General features: G+C 45.3%; 1 protein-coding gene across 6 annotated transcripts in view; it reads left to right on the forward strand.

Annotated features, from left to right (window-relative positions):
* The window catches only part of LOC143776536 (RUN and FYVE domain-containing protein 1-like), a 531,317-nt gene that overhangs the window by 339,262 nt on the left and 172,546 nt on the right, over positions 1 to 19,509 (forward strand). The window lies entirely within an intron of this gene.

Genomic DNA, 19,509 nt, shown 5'->3' on the forward strand with positions numbered 1-19,509 from the left:
TTGGACAGTCTATACACAAACACATACAAGGTCTTGTATTTATAGCAAAAGGAGAAACATGGAGATGCCTCCTTTCAAAAAAAAACTTCCACACCCAGTGGGCGGGGAATCAGACTTAAACACATATTCAAATACATATGTACATTAAAAAAAACACCCAAAACAATCATAAAATATAATGGAGTATAGCACTTAAAACCATTGCTTATACATGTAAAAATCTACTTTATATACTCGTGTATAAGCCATCCCAATTATAAGCCAATTATAATTATAAGTTTTGCAACTAAAAACTGGGAAAACTTAATGACTCGAGTATAAGCCTAGGGTGGAAAATGCAGCAGCTACCAGTAAATGTCAAAAATAAAAATAGATACCAATAAAAGTAAAATTAATTGAGACATCAGTAGGTTAAGTGTTTTTGAATATCCATATTGAATCAGGAGCCCCATAGTGTTCATTATGGCCCCATAAGATGCTCCATACAAAATAGGCCCCATATAATGCTCCATACAGTTCATTATGCCCCCATAAGATGCTCCATACAAAATAGGCCCCATATAATGCTCCATGCAGTTCATTATGGCCCCATAAGATGCTCCATACAAAATAGGCCCCATATAATGTTCCATGCAGTTCTTTATGGCCCCATAGATGCTCCATATAGCATTGTGCCACATGTAATGCTGCTGCTGCACTAAAAAAAAAAAATCACATACCTCTCGTCGCTGCTCCTCATTGTCCCGTCTCTCCACACTCACTGTTCAGGCAGAGGGCGGCGCGCACACTAATACCTCATCGCGCCCTCTGACCTGAACAGTCACTGCAGAGGGCGCGGAAGACGAGGCGGCGGTGGAACGTGGAAAGGTGAATATGACATACTCACCTGCTCCCGGAGCTCCTGACGCGATCCCTGCACGTCCCACGACTCCGGGAGCGGCAGCTTCTTCCTGTAGTGAGTGGTCACGTGGCACCGCTCATTACAGTAATGAATATGCGGCTCAACCCCTATGGGAGTGGAGTCCATATTCATAACTTTAATGAGCGGTACCAGTGACCACTGAACAGGGGAAGAAGCTGCCGCGCCCGAAGACCGTTGGACATGCGGGTACCACGCTGGGAGCAGGTGAGTATTTGACAGGCGTCGCTCCCCCTCACCCGCCGACCATGACTCGAGTTTAAGCCGAGAGGGGCACTTTCAGCCCATTTTTTGGGCTGAAAATCTCAGCTTATACTCGAGTATATACGGTAAATACAGAGAAGCACATTAAAAAGAGTAGTTAAGTAAATGAATAACTTTTGAAAGCTGGGGGAGTGCTTCAACCTATGGTGTTAAAACATTTATTCTTTGTCAGGACCCTGCTACTGATGGTTTGAACCATTGAGCCGTGGGAAGATTTGATTGGATTTCTTTATTTGGTGGTAGTTTCACAAGAGTCTGTGAAATCAAAGAGATAACAGTGGAAAACAAAAAAAAACCCCAAGAAAGTCGCCAAGAATTTATTTATTTTCCCCCTTCTTTTTTCCTTCTCTACTTCCGCCCTACTTTTCTCCCCTTCCTTCTTTTCCCTTTTCCTTTTGTACAAAAATAAATAAAAACAAACGTTATAACGTGCAGAGGAATAATGAGGTTCTACAGGAGAACAGAGCAGAATCCATAGAAATATCCAAATCAATTGAACAAATTAGTTGTTTTGTTGAGTCCATGGGGATTTATAGTCTTCAGCTTGTGAATCCAGAAGATCTCTTTCCTGTTAAGAGTCTGGACTCAATTAGGATTATCAAGGGGGACATGGTCAATAGGGATCACCCTGAAGGAGATCCTTTTGTTGTGATATATTTCATAATGCCTGGAAAGGCCATGCTGTAAAAATCCTTCTTTTATATTATACCTGTGCGAGTATATTCTTTTATGCGGCTGTTGCGTTGTCCTGCCCACATATAATTTCTTACATTCGCATATAATGACATAGATGACAAAACTGGATTGGCAAGTCAAATGGTATTTGATTTGAAACTCATCTGAATTTCCACTGTCTGATGAAAAAGTTTTTGTATCATGAATGATGCTGGAGCAACATAGGCATATCGGGATGCCACACCTATAGGAGCCTTGTCTGGGCTTTTTTGTAGAGGGATTGAAATCCTCTTTTTTCTTTAGAAGGCTGGGGGCCAACATGTTTTTTATTGTTGGGGCCATCGAAAAGTTATCAGGGGATTGTTGGGAAGAAGCTTCCCCAATATGGGATCATTAAGAAGTATGCCCCAATGCTTTTTCAGAACCAGACTAATTCTCTTGTTCTGGGTTTAAAAAGTAGTAATAAAATTGAAGCTGAACTTAGTATCAGATGCTGATTTTTTTGTTTTTACATTATTAGAGATTAAAGGTACCGTCACACTCAGCGACGCTGCAGCGATATAGACAACGAGCCGATCGCTGCAGCGTAGCTGTTTAGGTCGCTGTAGAGATGTCAAACACAGCAGCTCCAGAACGATGCAGGAGCGATCCTGTGAAGTAACGGTGACTCATTTATCGTTCTCACAGGTCGTTAGCTCCATGTAAAACATTGCTGGCATCGTTGCTTTTGCTGTCAAACACGACGATACACGCCGATCTGACGACCAAATAAAGTTCTAGACTTCTAGCTCCGACCAGCGATATCACAGCGGGATCCAGATCGCTGCTGCATGTCAAACACAACGAGATCGCTAACCAGGACGCTGCAACGTCACGGATCGTTGTCGTTCTCGTTGTAAAGTTGCTCAGTGTGAAGGTACCTTAAGTTTATCTGTTCTATTTTTTTGCTTTCAGAGAAGGCTCTATGGATCCATTTTTTTGGGTAACTTCTTTCAAGAAATCTATGTGATAAAACTTTTGATTGGTTAATGAAATCTATGTCCATACTACAGTTCCTCTTGATTCTTTTGTAATAATAATAATAATTTTATTTATATAGCGCCAACATATTCCTCAGCGCTTTACAAATTGTAGAGGGGACTTGTACAGACAATAGACATTACAGCATAACAGAAATCACAGTTCAAAATAGATACCAAGAGAAATGAGGGCCCTGCTCGCAAGCTTACAAACTACACTATGTTCCAAATTATTATGCAAATTACATTTTTATCGGATTTTCCTAAATGGTTGGTGCAAATGACAGTCAGTCTAATAAAAGTAATCGCCCATTAGAGTATACATCGAATTTTATTGAAGAAACCTCGAAATGATAACAGTATAATCTCCAAAATGAATAAAAACTCAAAATGCACTGCTCCAAATTATTAGACACAGTAGAATTTCTAAACATTTGATATGTTTTAAAGAACTGAAAATGCTCATTTGTGGAATTTGCAGCATTAGGAGGTTACATTCACTGAACAAAAAAACTATTTAACGCCAAAACATCCTAACAGGCCAAGTTACATGTTAACATAGGACTCCTTCTTTGATATCACCTTCACAATTCTTGCATCCATTGAACTTGTGAGTTTTTGGAGAGTTTCTGCTTGTATTTCTTTGCATGAAGTTGTAATAGCTTCCCAGAGCTGCTGTTTTGATGTGAACTGCCTCCCACCCTCATAGATCTTTTGCTTTATGATACTCCAAAGGTTCTCTATAGGGTTGAGGTCAGGGGAAGATGGTGGCCACACCATGAGTTTATCTCCTTTTATGCCCATATCAGCCAATGACTCAGAGGTATTCTTTGCAGCATGAGATGGTGCATTGTCATGCATGAAGTTGTCAGTCAGAAACTCTATATACTTTGCAGAGTTCAATTTCACACCTTCAGAAACCTTAAAGGGCCCCACCAGCTGTTTCTCCATCATTCCGGCCCAAAACATGACTCCTCCACCTCCTTGCTGACGTTGCAGCCTTGTTGGGACATGGTGGCCATCCACCAACCATCCACTACTCCATCCATCTGGACCATCCAGGGTTGCTCAACACTTATCAGTAAACAAGACTGTTTGGAAATTAGTCTTCATTTATGTGTGGGCCCAATACAACCATTTCTGCTTGTGAACACGGTTTAAGGGTGGCCAAATAGTAGGTTTATGCACCACAGCAAGCCTTTGAAGGAGCCTACACTTTGAGGTTCAAGGGACTCCAGAGGCACCAGCAGCTTCAAATATCTGTTTGCTGCTTTGTAATAGCTTTTTAGCAGCTGCTCTATTAATCCGATGAACTTGCCTGGCAGAAATCTTCCTCATTATGCCTTTATCAGCACAAACACATTTGTGCTCAGATGCAGCCACAAATCTCTTAACAGTACGATGATCACGCTTAAGTTTTCAGGAAATTTCTAATGTTTTCATCCCTTCACTAAGGCATTGCACTATTTGATGCTTTTCAGCAGCAGAGAGATCCTTTTTCTTTCCCATGTTACTTGAAAACTGTGACCTGCTTAATAATGTGGAACATCATTTTTAAGTAGTTTTCCTTTAATTAGAATCACCTGGAAAACCAATTATCACATGTGTTTAAGATTGATTTCAGTGATCCATTGAGCCCTAAGACACAATACCATCCACGAGTTTATTTGAAAAACAAAACAATTAAATCTTTATGACACTTAAATCCAATTTGCATAATAATTTGGAATACAGTGTATGAGGAAAAGGGGGAGACACGAGAGGTGGATGGTAACAATTGCTTTCGTTATTCGGACCAGTCATAGTGTAAGGCTCGGGTGTTCATGTAAAGCTGCATGAACTAGTTAAAGGGCCACTGTCACCCCCCCCCCAGCCGTTATAAACTAAAAGAGCCACCTTGTGCAGCAGTAATGCTGCAGTCTAACAAGGTGGCTCTTTTAGTTTTTGATTCATTTATTACCTCAAAAAAGCGTTTTAAAAATTGGCCACACATACCAGATAATATACCTGGAGGCGGTCCGAAGCGTCCTGTATGAATCCCCCAACTGCCGTCACTCATCTCTTCAGGGCCGTTGGTCCCCACCCCCTGAGCGCTGTTATCGTCTGAAATCCGGCGCCTGCGCTGTGCGTGCCTGCCTGGGGCCTGCGCAGTGTTCATTGTCAGTGCGGCCACACTGTTGCTGAAGCCCCCGCCCCGCACTGTTATTCATTATGCACAGTGCGGGGCTGGGGTTCCTGGGAAGGCGGGGGAGCTGGGGAGCGTTGGAGCTGGGGAGCGTCTAAACAGCGCAGTGCGCATGCCCAGGAACCCCAGCCCCGCACTGTGCATAATGAATAACAGTGCGGGGCGGGGGCTTCAGCAACAGTGTGGCCGCACTGACAATGAACACTGCGCAGGCCCCAGGCAGGCACGCACAGTGCAGGCGCCGGATTTCAGACGATAACAGCGCTCAGGGGGCGGGGACCATCGGCCCTGAAGAAATGAGTGACGGCAGTTGGGGGATTCATACAGGACGCTTCGGACCGCCTCCAGGTATAATATCTGGTATGTGTGGCCAATTTTTAAAACGCTTTTTTGAGGTAATAAATGAATCAAAAACTAAAAGAGCCACCTTGTTAGACTGCAGCATTACTGCTGCACAAGGTGGCTCTTTTAGTTTATAACGGCTGGGGGGGGGGGGGTGACAGTGGCCCTTTAACTGCCTAAGTACAGTATGTAGCAGTACAGACACAGAGGCTATTAACTGTATAAAGTGTATGAGAACATTATGCGAGGAACCTGATAATGGTTTGTTTTTTTTTCTGAATGGGCCACACAGGGATAGTTAGGTTAATGCGTTGAGGCGGTAGGCCAATCTGAACAAATGAGTTTTTAGAGCACGCTTAAAACTGTAGGGATTAATTAAACCTGGGTAGTGCATTCCAAAGAATCGGCGCAGCACATGTAAAGTCTTGGAGATGGGAGTGGGAGGTTCTGATTATTGAGGATGCTAACCTCAGGTCATTAGCAGAGCGGAGGGCACAGGTAGGGTGGTAGACCTATTGTATTGGTTGTTGCAGGGTGGTAGACCTATTGTATTGTATTGTATTGGTTGAGAGGAATATTCCTCAACCATTTGGTGTAGTGTCCACTTTGATAATGGACATAACTGTTTGAACAGTTTTGAAGTAGGTTCTTGTATGAATTTTTATATTGTCATGAAAAAAAGTGAGGTTAAGGAAGTTAGCTGTGTCAGGGTTTACTATGGGGGTGAAACCCAAACCCCGGGTGTTTTCTTCAATGCTCCTGAGGAAAGACCCCACATCATCGTTTGAATTATCATAAATAAAAAATAAATCATCTATGTAAAGTGTGTAAATGATGTTGCTGGGTGCATGTATACTGCTGTATATGAAGATGGACTCGAAGATGGCCATAAACAAATTTGCATAAGTTGGTGCCACCTTCGAGCCCATCGCGATCCCAAGCATCTGATGGTATAGGGTATCTTAAAAGGTAAGGAAATTATTATGGAGTATGAACTGCACTAGATGGTGGCCCGATTCTAACGCATCGGGTATTCTAGAATATGTATATATGTATGTATATAGCAGCCACATATAGCATAGGCAGCATCAATAGTAAAACGTTGGGGACACACAGGGTTAATAGCAGCGGTAACGTTACCCGCGGCATAGCGCGGTACGTTACCGCTGGCATTAACTCTGTGTGAGCGGTGAGTAGAGGGGAGTATGCGGGCGCCGGGCACTGACTGCGGGGAGTAGGGAGGGACTAATCGGACTGTGCCCGCCGCTGATTGGTTGCGGCAGCAATGACAGGCAGCTGGCGAGACCAATCAGCGACGCGGGATTTCCATGACGGAAGTTGCAGACAGAAAGACGGAAGTACCCCTTAGACAATTATATATATAGATGCTTTCATATAAAAAATCTTTTTGTATAAGTGTCATCCGTGGATCAATGTCTATGAAGGTTTTAAAACACACCAGTCCCGAATCATGTGAGATGCTGGAATAGAGGGCGGATACATCCATGGAAATGAAAACAAAACTGTTCTTCCATGGGATGTCCTTCGTAAGTTGGATTAAATGACTGGAGTCCCTCAAGTAACCCACGGCTCAATGGTTCAAAACATCAGTAGCAGGGTCCTGACAAAGAATAAATGTTTTAACACCGTAGGCTCAAGCACTCCCCCAGCTTGCAAAAGTTATTCATTTACTTAACTACTCTTTTTAATGTGTTTCTCTGTATTTAGATTTTTACATGTATGAGCAATGCTTTTAAGTGCTATGCTCAATTATATTATATGATTGTTTCGTGTGTTTTTTTAATGTACATCTGTGTTTGAATATGTGTTTAAGTCTGATTCCCCGCCCACTGGGTGTGGGTTTTGTTTTTTTTTTTTTTAAGGAGGCGTCTCCATGTGCCTTCTTTTGCTATAAATAAAAGAACTTGTATGTGTATAGACTGTCCTGAGGAAGTGGTGTAATCACCACGAAATGAGTAGAAATAAAGTCTATTCTCTGTTACATCTACTTGGACTTCTCTGGTACATTATCCTTAAATCACACAATGTCATTTATGAGAGAAATGATGCAGAAAATGTCTGAAACAAACATGATATTCTAATGTTATTGGACGTCATGTTTCAGAACTCGTACAGTATGTGTATCACATTCCTGGAGTTAGGGGAAGACTATATAGGGACATAATTATAGTGTATACAGGTGTTAAGCACAGAGGCTCTAGCAGCTCTTACCATCAACTCGGGTAGAGCAACTGAACTGCGTTATTGGCTCATGGGCTGTTAGAGCTTCTGTGTGTAGACTCAGCCATAGGCCCAGGAAGAGAGTTCAGAAAACAGTTTGTTTTTAAAACAAGCTACAGCCAGGGGACAGGGGTTTTGAAAATTTTCTGAAAATGGAAAACCCCTTTAACCATTTATCGATATTACTCTTAATAGTATGTCTTATTTGGGAAGATGTTCTGGTTAATAAATGTACTACCCCAACATAGTCTACAACCCATGTACACAACATGCTGCCATTACTCCCCCAACAAATGGGTTGATAAGTCCCCAAAATACACACTGCTGTCCAACACTTAAAAAGCCAAACTTTCTCATAAAGGGTAAGGATTCTTTGGAGCATACAACAACCAAACTTTTAGTTATAGGCCTTAGCATGAGGAATACCGCAATTACAAGAAAATGCATAAAAAGAGACAAAACATGCATAACTATTCTAGAATAAAAAATAAAAAGAGAAATACTGTATATACTCAAGTATAAGCATACTCCCCCTACTTTTGCCACAAAAAACTGGGATAACTTAATGACTCGAGTATAAGCCTAGGGTGCGCCTATTGGTAAATTTTCAAAATAAAAATAGATACCAATAAAAGTAAAATTAATTGAGACATCAGTAGGTTAAGTGTTTTTGAATATCCATATTGAATCAGGAGCCCCATAGTGTTCATTATGGCCCCATAAGATGCTCCATACAAAATATGCCCCATATAATGCTCCAAACAGTTTATGATGGACTCCATAAGATGCTCCATATTAAAATATGCCCGATATAATGCTGCACAAATGTTCATTATGACCCCATAAGATGCTCCATACAGACATTTGCCCCATACAATGCTGCACAAATGTTGATTATGGTCCCATGAGATGCTCCATAGAGATATTTGCCCCATATAATGCTGCACTTGCCCCCATAAGATGCTCCATAGAGATGTTTGCCCCATATAATGCTGCACATGGCCCCATACAGATATTTGCCCCATATAATGTTGCACATGGCCCCATACAGATATTTTCGCCATATAATGCTGCACATGGCCCCATAAGATGCTCCATAGAGATATTTGCCCCATATAATGCTGCACATGGCCCCGTGCAGATATTTGCCCCATATAATGCTGCACATGGCCCCATAAGATGCTCCATACAGCTATTTGCCCCTTATAATGCTGCACATGGCCCCATAAGATGCTCCATACAGATATTTGCCCCATATAATGCTGCACATGGCCCCATAAGATGCTCCATACAGATATTTGCGCCATATAATGCTGCACATGGCCCCGTACAGATACTTGCCCCATATAATGCTGCACATGGCCCCATACAGATATTTGCCCCATATAATGCTGCACATGGCCCCATACAGATATTTGCCCCATATAATGCTGCACATGGCCCCATACAGATATTTGCCCCATATAATGCTGCACCTGGCCCCATACAGATATTTGCCCCATATAATGCTGCACATGGCCCCATAAGATGCTCCATACAGCTATTTGCCCCTTACAATGCTGCGCATGTCCCCATAAGATGCTCCATACAGATATTTGCCCCATATAATGCTGCACATGGCCCCATAAGATGCTCCATACAGATATTTGCGCCATATAATGCTGCACTTGGCCCCATAAGATGCTCCATACAGATATTTGCCCCATATAATGCTGCACATGGCCCCATACAGATATTTCCCCATATAATGCTGCACATGGCCCCATAAGATGCTCCATACAGATATTTGCCCCATATAATGCTGCACATGGCCCCATACAGATATTTGCCCCATATAACACTGCACATGGCCCCATAAGATGCTCCATACAGATATTTGCCCCATATAACACTGCACATGGCCCCATAAGATGCTCCATACAGATATTTGTCCCATATGCTGTTACTGCGATTAAAAAAATTACATACTCACCTCTCAGACCCCCGGCACTTGCTATACTCACCTTTCCCGTTCCACCGCTGACCGCCTGTCACGGGGAGACTAGGTAGGCAAGAGCTAATAACCCGGGCCCCTGCAATTTCACTCAGATTAGGGAAATCCTGACTGACCCTCTACCTAGAGTTTACACTGTTGGTGTGCATGTCTAGGGCTTGACCCTCGCCCTGTCTCCTTTTTCAACCCTAGACTGAAACCACCGCCCACCACCCAGTGAAAAGATGATACACCAATACCCACAGTTAGAACAGACAAGGATAACGGAAAATATACACCACGGCACAGACACTCAGGAATACACTATAAATGCGCAGGGCAAAATAAATACAAATATAGGAAGGAGTAAATAAGTCAAAGGGAAATACAGCACCAGCAACGATACTCCAACTACTAGCTCACCACTCCAGACCGAGATAACCGCACAAGACAGAAGCTATAATCGGCGGCGCCCAATGTTCAGAAGAACTATTTAAAGGCAATGGGCATGGCCCAGCTTCCAATCCGAGCATCAGGTAAATTAACCCCGGACCAGCTAGATAACTTCTAGCCGACGCCAATGAGCACATAGTGGTCAAAAGTGGAATTACCGCTGTCTGTCGAACTACCTGGTCTGAACAGCATCCGACATGACAGTACCCCGCCTTCTACGAGGGACCCCAGGGCCCTCACGGCTTATAGGACCCGGCTTGTCCGGATGGCAACAGTGAAAAAACCTGACCAGCCGATCCGCATGAATGTCCGAGGCTGGTACCCAGGACCTCTCCTCAGGCCCATATCCACGCCAGTGTACCAAGTACTGTAAAATGCGGCGCACTACACAAGAGTCAACCACCTTGGAGACTTCAAATTCCAAATTACCATCCACCAAGACTGGAGGTGGCATAGGCGCCGCGTCCACGGAATCCACCACCTTCTTTAAAAGAGACCTGTGGAACACGTTGTGTATCTTATACACCGTAGGAAGCTCCAATCGGTATGCTACTGGGTTAATGACGGCGGTGACCCTAAATGGACCAATAAACCGTGGACCCAATTTAAGGGATGGTATTTTGAGTCTTATGTTTTTTTGTGGATAACCACACCCAGTCATCCACACTCAGGTCCGGACCTGGCACACGCCTACTGTCAGCCAAACGTTTGTACCTAGCACCCACACTCAACAGGCGCTGTTAAACTCTCCTCCAGACTGATGACAATTGTGCTCCTAACTGGTCCTCCTCCGGAACGCCGGAAGAGCCCCTCTGACTCAAAGTACAAAATTGATGATGTAAACACAAAACAACGGAGACTCCCCAGAAGACTCCTGGCGGTGATTATTGATGGCAAACTCAGCTAAAGGAAGAAAGGTAGACCACTCCTCCTGGTTATCAGAGACAAAGCATCGTAAGTACTGTTCCAAATTTTGGTTCATATGCTCAGTCTGACCATTTGACTGAGGATGAAACGCCGAAGAATGAGACAACTTGATCCCCAGCCGTGAGCAAAATGCTTTCCAAAATTTTGCCACAAACTGAGTACCCCTATCAGACACGATGTCAGACGGAACCCCATGAAGTCTGGCCACCTCCTGCTCAAATACCTGAGCCAGAGTCTTAGCGTTAGGCAACGAAGGCAAAGACACAAAGTGCAACATTTTTGAAAACCGATCAACAATCACCAAGATGACCGTGTTCCCAGCTGAGGAGGGCAAACCAGTGATGAAATCCATGGAGATTTCCGTCCATGGCTTACTAGGTACCTCAAGAGGAAGTAGTGTGCCAACAGGACGGGAGCGGGGCGTCTTAGCCCTAGCACACGTGGTACAAGCTGACACGTATGAGACCACGTCCTATCGGATCTTGGGCCACCAAATCCGATGTGACACCAACTCCAAGGTACCTCTAACCCCTGGGTGGCCAGCCAGGACAGCATCATGATGCTCCGCCAAAACCTTTAAACCTTTAAGCGGAGATGAAGCGGTACAAAAGATTTGTTGATGGGAAGCTCAGATGGTACCTCCTCCTGAGCCTCGGCAATCTCAGCCTCAACCTCGGTAGTGAGAGCCGAAACCACAACACCCTTTTGGAGGATGGGTACTGGATTCTCCCGAGGTTCTCCCCCCGGAAAACACCTGGACAGAGCATCCGCCTTAGTGTTTTTAGACCCCGGTCTGTAAGTGACAACAAAATTGAACCGCGTGAAAAACAATGCCCAGCGAGCCTGCCTGGGGCACAGACGCTTGGCTGACTCCAAATACAGCAGATTCTTATGATCGGTAATAACAGTAACCTGATGTACCGACCCCTCCAAGAAGTGTCGCCATTCCTCAAAGGCCAACTTGATTGCCAACAACTCCCTGTTGCCGATATCTTAGTTACGTTCGGCGGACAACAGTTTCTTGGAGAAATAGGCACATGGACGCAAATCATTCAAAGATGAGCCTTGTGATAGTACCACCCCCACACCAACCTCAGACGCATCGACTTCCACAACAAAAGGTTTTGATACGTCTGGCTGCACAAGAATGGGGGCTGAAACAAAACTGTTCTTAAGAAATTCAAATGCACGCACAGCAGCCTCAGGCGAAACGGAGAAATTGGTACCCTTTTTAGTCATGTCAGTTAGCGGTTTAGCAATGATGGAAAAATCCTTGATAAATTTCCTATAGTAGTTAGAAAACCCAAGGAACCGCTGAAGTGCTTTCAGGTTATCAGGCCGTTCCCAATGCAGCACCGCTTGCACCTTAGCGGCGTCCATTTTAAAACCAGAAGCAGACACAATATAACCCAAGAAAGGCAACTCTTGAACAGAAAATACACATTTCTCAAGTTTAGCATACAGCTTATTCTCTCTGAGAAGCTGTAACTCCTGCCTGACATGATCTAAATGAGTATCACGGTCGCAAGAATATATGAGAATGTCATCTAGGTACACGATAACGAATTTCCCCAAAACATGCGAAAACACATCATTAATGAAATGTTGGAACACTGCAGGTGCGTTAGTCAACCCAAATGGCATCACCAAATTTTCAAAATGACCCTCAGGGGTATTAAAAGCCGTCTTCCACTCATCACCTTGACGGACTCTTATGAGGTTGTACGCCCCCCTGAGGTCAAGCTTGGTAAACCACTTAGCACCTGCCACCTGGTTGAACAAATCTGGTATTAGTGGAATAGGGTATGGATCACGAACCGTAATCTGGTTCAATTCCCTGAAATCCAAACAAGGGCGTAATCCGCCATCTTTCTTCTTCACGAAGAAGAACCCTGCTGCCACAGGTGAGGATGAAGGCCTGATGTGCCCTTTGCTCAAACTTTCAGCAATGTAATCCTTTAATGCTTGTCTCTCCGGACCGGAGATGTTAAACATCCTTGCTTTAGGCAATTTGGCCCCTTGTTTAAATCTGATAGTACAGTCATAGGGGCGATGTGGCGGCAACTCTGAACAACCCTTCTCAGAAGAACACATCCACAAAATCCAGAAGTGACTCCGGAACGCTTGAAGTCACAGCAGACACACATGTGGCCAGGCAATTCTCCTGGCAGAATTCGCTCCACTGAATTATGTCCTGAGTTTTCCAGTCAATTACCGGGTTGTGCATAGACAACCATGGAAAACCCAAAACCACCTGAGCAGGAAGATTCCTGAGCACCGTACATGTAACCTGCTCGGAATGTAGAACCCCAATGTGGAGTTTCACCTCAGCCACAAATTCAGTAATCTCCCCCTGTGAGAGAGGAGCAGCATTGATGGTGACCACGCGGATAGGATGAGGCAGTTTTTCAATCCTAAAACCTGCTGTGCTAGGAAACTCCTCATCAATGAGATTTGTGGCTGAACCATTAACCACAAACACAGTAATTGGCAGCTCACTGCCAGCGATTATAACCTTAGCAGGGAGCATGCATTGAGAAACCACCATGGAGGATATACATAAGCTCAGATTGGTCTCCTCCACACCCTCTGAGCTTAGAAGTTTTCCTCCGTTGCGTTTTTCTTAGACAGTAGAGGACAGATGTTAATAAAATGACCAGTCTTATCGCAGTAAAAACAGGCTCCCTGCTTCCTGAGCTCGGGCTCGACGCTTCACATGCGACACCCCTGCGATTTGCATAGGCTCCGTGGGCTCACCTGCAGCAACCACACGTGAACCTAAACCCTCTCGCATAGGCGGTGTCTCATACTCCCCCTGACGCAAACGGCGATCAGTGCGGACAACCAGACTCATAGCGGAATCTAGAGAAGTAGGAGTCTCGTACATCAGAAGGGCTTTTTTAACCCTTCCAGAAACCCCATGAATAAGCTGACTCCGCAGCGCTGGATCCTTCCACTGTGTATCGATCGCCCAGCGACGAAATTCAGAACAGTAATCCTCTGCAACTCGCTCCCCCTGGCGAATAGTGCGTATCTTAGATTCTGCTAGAGCCATTCTGTCAGGCTCATCGTAAATATTTCCAAGAAAGGAATAAAAAACTCTCCACAGAGTCAAATGCAGCAGAATCAGATGGCAAAGAAAACACCCATGCTTGGGGATCCCCGCTTAACAATGACAACACCAGGCCCACACGCTGAGCCTCATTACCTGAGGAGATCGGGCGCATACGGAAATATAGTTTGCAAGCTTCACGAAAAGAAACAGATTTACTGCGTTCCCCGGCAAATTTTTCAGGCAAAGGAAACTTAGGCTCAGCAACTCTACCTGTCGCTCCAGCTTGCACATTAGATACTGCTAGTCCCTGTTGCTGCACTGCCCCCCTCAACTCAGTGACCTGTAGGGACAGCACCTCCAACTGGCGGGTTATGGAAGTCATGGGATCCATGACAAAACAAAAAAAAAGGAAACTCCTTTTTTTTTTGTTTTGTTTTAAAGGCCGATTATAATGTCACGGGGAGACTAGGTAGGCAAGAGCTAATAACCCGGGCCCCTGCAATTTCCTTCAGACTAGGGAAATCCTGGACTGACCCTCTACCTAGAGTTTACACTGATGGTGTGCATGTCTAGGCCTCGACCCTCGCCCTGTCTCCTGTTTCAACCCTAGGCTGAAACCACCGCCCACCACCCAGTGAAAAGATGATACACCAATACCCACAGTTAGAACAGACAAGGATAACGGAAAATATACACCACGCCGCAGACACTCAGGAATACACTATAAATGCGCAGGGCAAAATAAATACAAATATAGGAAGGAGTAAATGAGTCAAAGGGAAATACACCACCAGCAACGATACTCCAACTACTAGCTCACCACTCCAGACCGAGATAACAACGCACAAGACAGAAGCTATAATCGGCGACGCCCAATGTTCAGGAGATCTGTTTAAAGGCAATGGGCATGGCCCAGCTTCCAATCCGAGCATCAGGTAAATTAACCCCGGACCAGCTAGATAAAATCTAGCCGACGCCAATGAGCACATAGTGGTCAAAAGCGGAATTACCGCTGTCTGTCGAACGACCTGATCTGAACAGCGTCCGACATGACACCGCCGCTGTGTCTTCTCCGTCCTCTGTACTGACTGTTCAGGCAGAGGGCAATGCACTAATCGCATCATCGCGCCCTCTGACCTGCGCGTCACTACAGAGGATGGGGAGGACGCAGCAGTGCCGACGGTGGAACGGGGTGCAGGTGAATATCGCGCACTGCGTTATACTCACCTGCTCCTGGTGCTGTCCCTTCATGTCTGTTCCCCGGCGCCGGCATCTTCCTGTAGTGAGCGGTCACATGGTACCGCTCATTACAGTAATGAATATGCGACTCCACCCCTATGGGAGTGGAGTCGGGTCCATATTCATTACTTTAATGAGCAGTGCCATGTGACCGCTCACTACAGGAAGAAGCTGCCGGCGCCCAGAGAACCAGGGACATGCAGGGACCGCGCCAGGAGCAGGTGAGTATTATTACACAGCTGCCGCTCCCCCTCCCCTGCCGACTCCTGGGAATGACTTGAGTATAAGCTGAGAGGGGCAATTTCAGCCTAAAAAAATGGGCTGGAATTCTCGGCTTTTACTCGATTATATACGGTACCTAGAGTTTAAATGAATATTCTACTGGTTCTCTGAGGGTAGGAAAACGATACAACACGTGAATCCCTCTTAATTGCCCAAGTCATCTTTTTATATTCCCTGCTTAAATTTTCAGGACTACCCCTCAGGTTGTTACAAAAATTTCAAGTATATACAGTGGCATGTAAAAGTTTGGGCACTCATGCTCAAAATTACTGTTATTGTGAGCAAGTAAGCAAGTTCAAGTTTAAAAGGTACTTGTCACCCTCAAAATCGAGGGTGAGGTAAACCCACCGGCATCAGGGGCTTTTCTACAGCATTCTGTAATGCTGTAGATAAGCCCCCGATGTATCCTAAAAGATGAGAAAAAGAGGTTATATTATACTCACCCAGGGGCGGTCCCGCTGCTGGTCTGGTCCGGCGCCTCCTATCTTCATCAGATGCCGTCCTGTTCATGTCTTCCTGCCGCCGCTCCGGCGCAGACGTACTTTGTCTGCCCTGTTGAGGGCAGAGCAAAGTACTGCAGTGCACAGGCGCCGGGCCTCTCTGACCTTTCCCTGCTCCAGCGCACTGCAGTACTTTGCTCTGCAGAGCAAAGTACGCCTGCACCGGAGCCACAGCGTGAAGACCAGAAGAGGAAGTGATCGTAAGAAGATGGAAGGCCCCGGACCGCGACGCCCATCGAATCGAATGGCCCGCCCAGGTGAGTATAATCTAACCTTTTTTTCTCATCTTTTAGGATACATCGGGGGCTTATCTACAGCATTACAGAATGCTGTAGATAAGCCCCTGATACCTGTGGGCTTAGCTCACTGTTGATTTTGGGGGTGACAGGTTCCCTTTAAATGATCTCTAAAAGGTCTAAAGTTAAAGATGGCACATTTCCATTTAATTTTAGGCAAAAAATATGCATATACAGCTCTGGCAAAAATTAAGAGACCACTGCACAGTTTTATAAAAATCAGCTTCTCTACATGTCTGATAACCATTCCATTCCAGTGTTAGTTGAATTCCACCTGAGTACATCTCATTCTACTTAACCCCTTTCTGCCATTGCACGTACTATCCCAGGGAGAGCGCGGCTGATACACTGCGTTTTTCCTGCGGATTTATCGTGGATTTACTACGGTTTTTGTGCGGATTCCACTGCGGTTTTACACCTGCATTTTTCTATTATGGAGCAGGTGTAAAACCGCTGCGGATTCCGCACAAAGAATTGACATGCTGCGGAATGTAAACCGCTGCGTTTCCACGCGTTTTTTTTCCCTTCCCCATGACAGCACCGGTACATGAAAGATGGTCCCGCCCCCAAGAACAGGAAACCTGCATAGGAGATAAAAGATGGGGGCGGCACCTCTCTCCTCAGTTTGGTTTCCTGTTCTTGCGGGGAACCTGCGGTGCTGCAGAGGAGGGGATCTCCTTTGTTTAACCGGTCACTGACCGAGGTCCGCGGTGGGAGCAGCGGCGACAGCGTGCGCGTCGCCCACATACCTGGCTGCATGTGCGTCCTTCCCCACTACGGACTCCTCGGCGTCCGCTCCTGGCCGGAGGCTGGGCCGGGGGAGGAAGAGAGAGAGCTTACCCATCACGACGCTGGCGCCAAGTGAATGGGAAAACTTCCGGTTTGTGTACCGGAAGTGACGCTAGACGCCGAAGGAGCGGTGTGCTGACACTCCCCGGGGGGGAGGATGTTCAGGGGCGCACACACCGTCTCCTGCCCACACTTATTTAAACTGCATGGCGGCAAGGAGACGCTGGTAACAGCCTCCTACAAAGATGGCAGATCCTGTGGAATCAGCGATCCCTGCAGAGACACCACAGCCCGTCGTGGTACTGAGGGTCCGGTGGGTGAGTGCCTTTGTAAGGCAAACAACATATCAGTAACACTGTGTTTCTGTGTGTATATGCAGGGAAGGAAAGTTACCTCTAAGGAAAAGAATAAAGTATGTGCACTCTGTGATAAAAGCCTTCCCAAGACATATGAGAAGCGTATGTGCCGCTCATGTATAAAGGAAACGATAACTGAAGAATCGTCATCATTTCTTCATAATATAAAAGCTATTGTAAGAGACGAAGTGCAGAGAACAGTAAAGGAGCAATTAAAGCATCATGAGTTGCAGAGCTCCGTAAAGCCACCTTCTGCGCCCCAAACATCTGATATAGAATCTGAGGGTGAACCAGGAGAGCTTCCGGCCGAGGAACTCTCGGACCTGGACTCTTCGGATGAAGAGTGTGGTCGCCCATATGTGTTGTTAGAAGATGTGGGGAAATTGCTAAAACTGGTCAGATCCACATTGGGGGTGGAGACACCAAAAGAAAAACAAACGGTTCAGGACTCCATGTTCAGCAATTTGGAAGGGAAAAAGTGGAAAGTTTTTCCGTTTCATGATAATATATTAAATCTTATCAAAAAGGAATGGAAAAAAACGAATAAAAAGATTTTGGTTCCCCAAGCCCTAAAACGTAAATATCCCTTTGATGACGAAATTTGTGAAAAGTGGGAAAAGGCGCCTAAGTTGGACGCAGCTATTGCAAGTACCTCCAGGGGCATAGCTCTTCCTTTCGAGGATATGGGTGCCCTAAGGGACCCCCTAGATAAAAAAGCGGATGCCTTTCTAAAATCAGCCTGGGAAGCTTCAACTTGGGTGTTCAAACCAGGGGTAGCGGCTACTTGCACTGCCCGTGCCATGGCTAGATGGCTAGATGAACTAAGCGACCAAATAAAAAACAAGTGTCCAAGAGACAAACTTCTAGAAGTTATCCCTTCACTACAAAATGCAGCCAGGGTTCCTGGCGGACGCGGCCATTGATTCCGTACGGTTTGCTGCCCGGGCAAGTGCCCTCTCTAATTCGGGCAGAAGAGCGTTATGGTTAAAAAACTGGAATGCTGATTTTCAGTCAAAAGTGAAGCTCTGTGCTGTACCCTGTGAGGGGCAATATTTATTCTGGAGGGCATTAGATGAAATTTTAGAAAAAGCGGCGGACAAGAAGAAACACTTCCCTCCACCTCCCTTCTGTAAACGACGATGGTATGACAATCGTCGGTCCTTTCAAGGATCGGGTAGAGCAGGCCGGGGTCTTCCAACGGATAGAGCCACACGGGGAAAAACCTGGGGCGAAAGAGAGAGAGGTTTCCTTTTCAGTAAACCTCCAAAACCAGATCCCAAACAATGACGCCATATTCCAGGTGGGAGGAAGGTTACGTTTTTTTGTCCATCAGTGGGTAAGCTTACAGCCGTCACAATGGATAATCAACTTGTTATCCGACGGCCTACGATTAAACTTTATCTCCCTGCCTCCTCGCCGAATAAAAGTTACTCGTGTGGCCAAAAAGAACCAATTAGTACTCGAAAAAGTTCATCTTCTTCTAGACAAAAAAGTCCTGGTAAGAGTACCTCCACAGGAAATAGGGAGGGGTTTTTACAGCACCCTTTTCCTCACACCAAAACCGGATGGGTCATTAAGAACAATTTTCAACCTAAAAGAGTTAAACAAGTTCATCCGAGTGGAAAAATTCAAAATGGAGACTCTGAGAACGGCGGTAAAACTGCTGTATCCGGGATGTTACATGGCAGTGATAGACCTTACAGATGCCTACTATCATGTACCAATCAGCATGGAGCATCAACAATTTCTAAGGTTAGTAGTGCAGCTGGGACAGGTCTACACCCATCTACAATACCAATGTCTCCCCTTCGGGGTATCAGTGGCTCCTCGTATCTTTACAAAAATAATTTCGGAAGTAGCATCCTTCGTGAGGAGAGAAAATATTCTACTAGTGCCCTATTTAGACGATTTCCTCCTTATAGCAGACAATCAAGAAGATTGCACAAAAGCAGTTACGAAAGTACGAGAGCTACTAACCAGGCTGGGGTGGATAAT

Source organism: Ranitomeya variabilis, chromosome 5, assembly GCF_051348905.1.
Source record: "Ranitomeya variabilis isolate aRanVar5 chromosome 5, aRanVar5.hap1, whole genome shotgun sequence".
In the NCBI taxonomy this organism is placed as follows: domain Eukaryota; kingdom Metazoa; phylum Chordata; class Amphibia; order Anura; family Dendrobatidae; genus Ranitomeya; species Ranitomeya variabilis.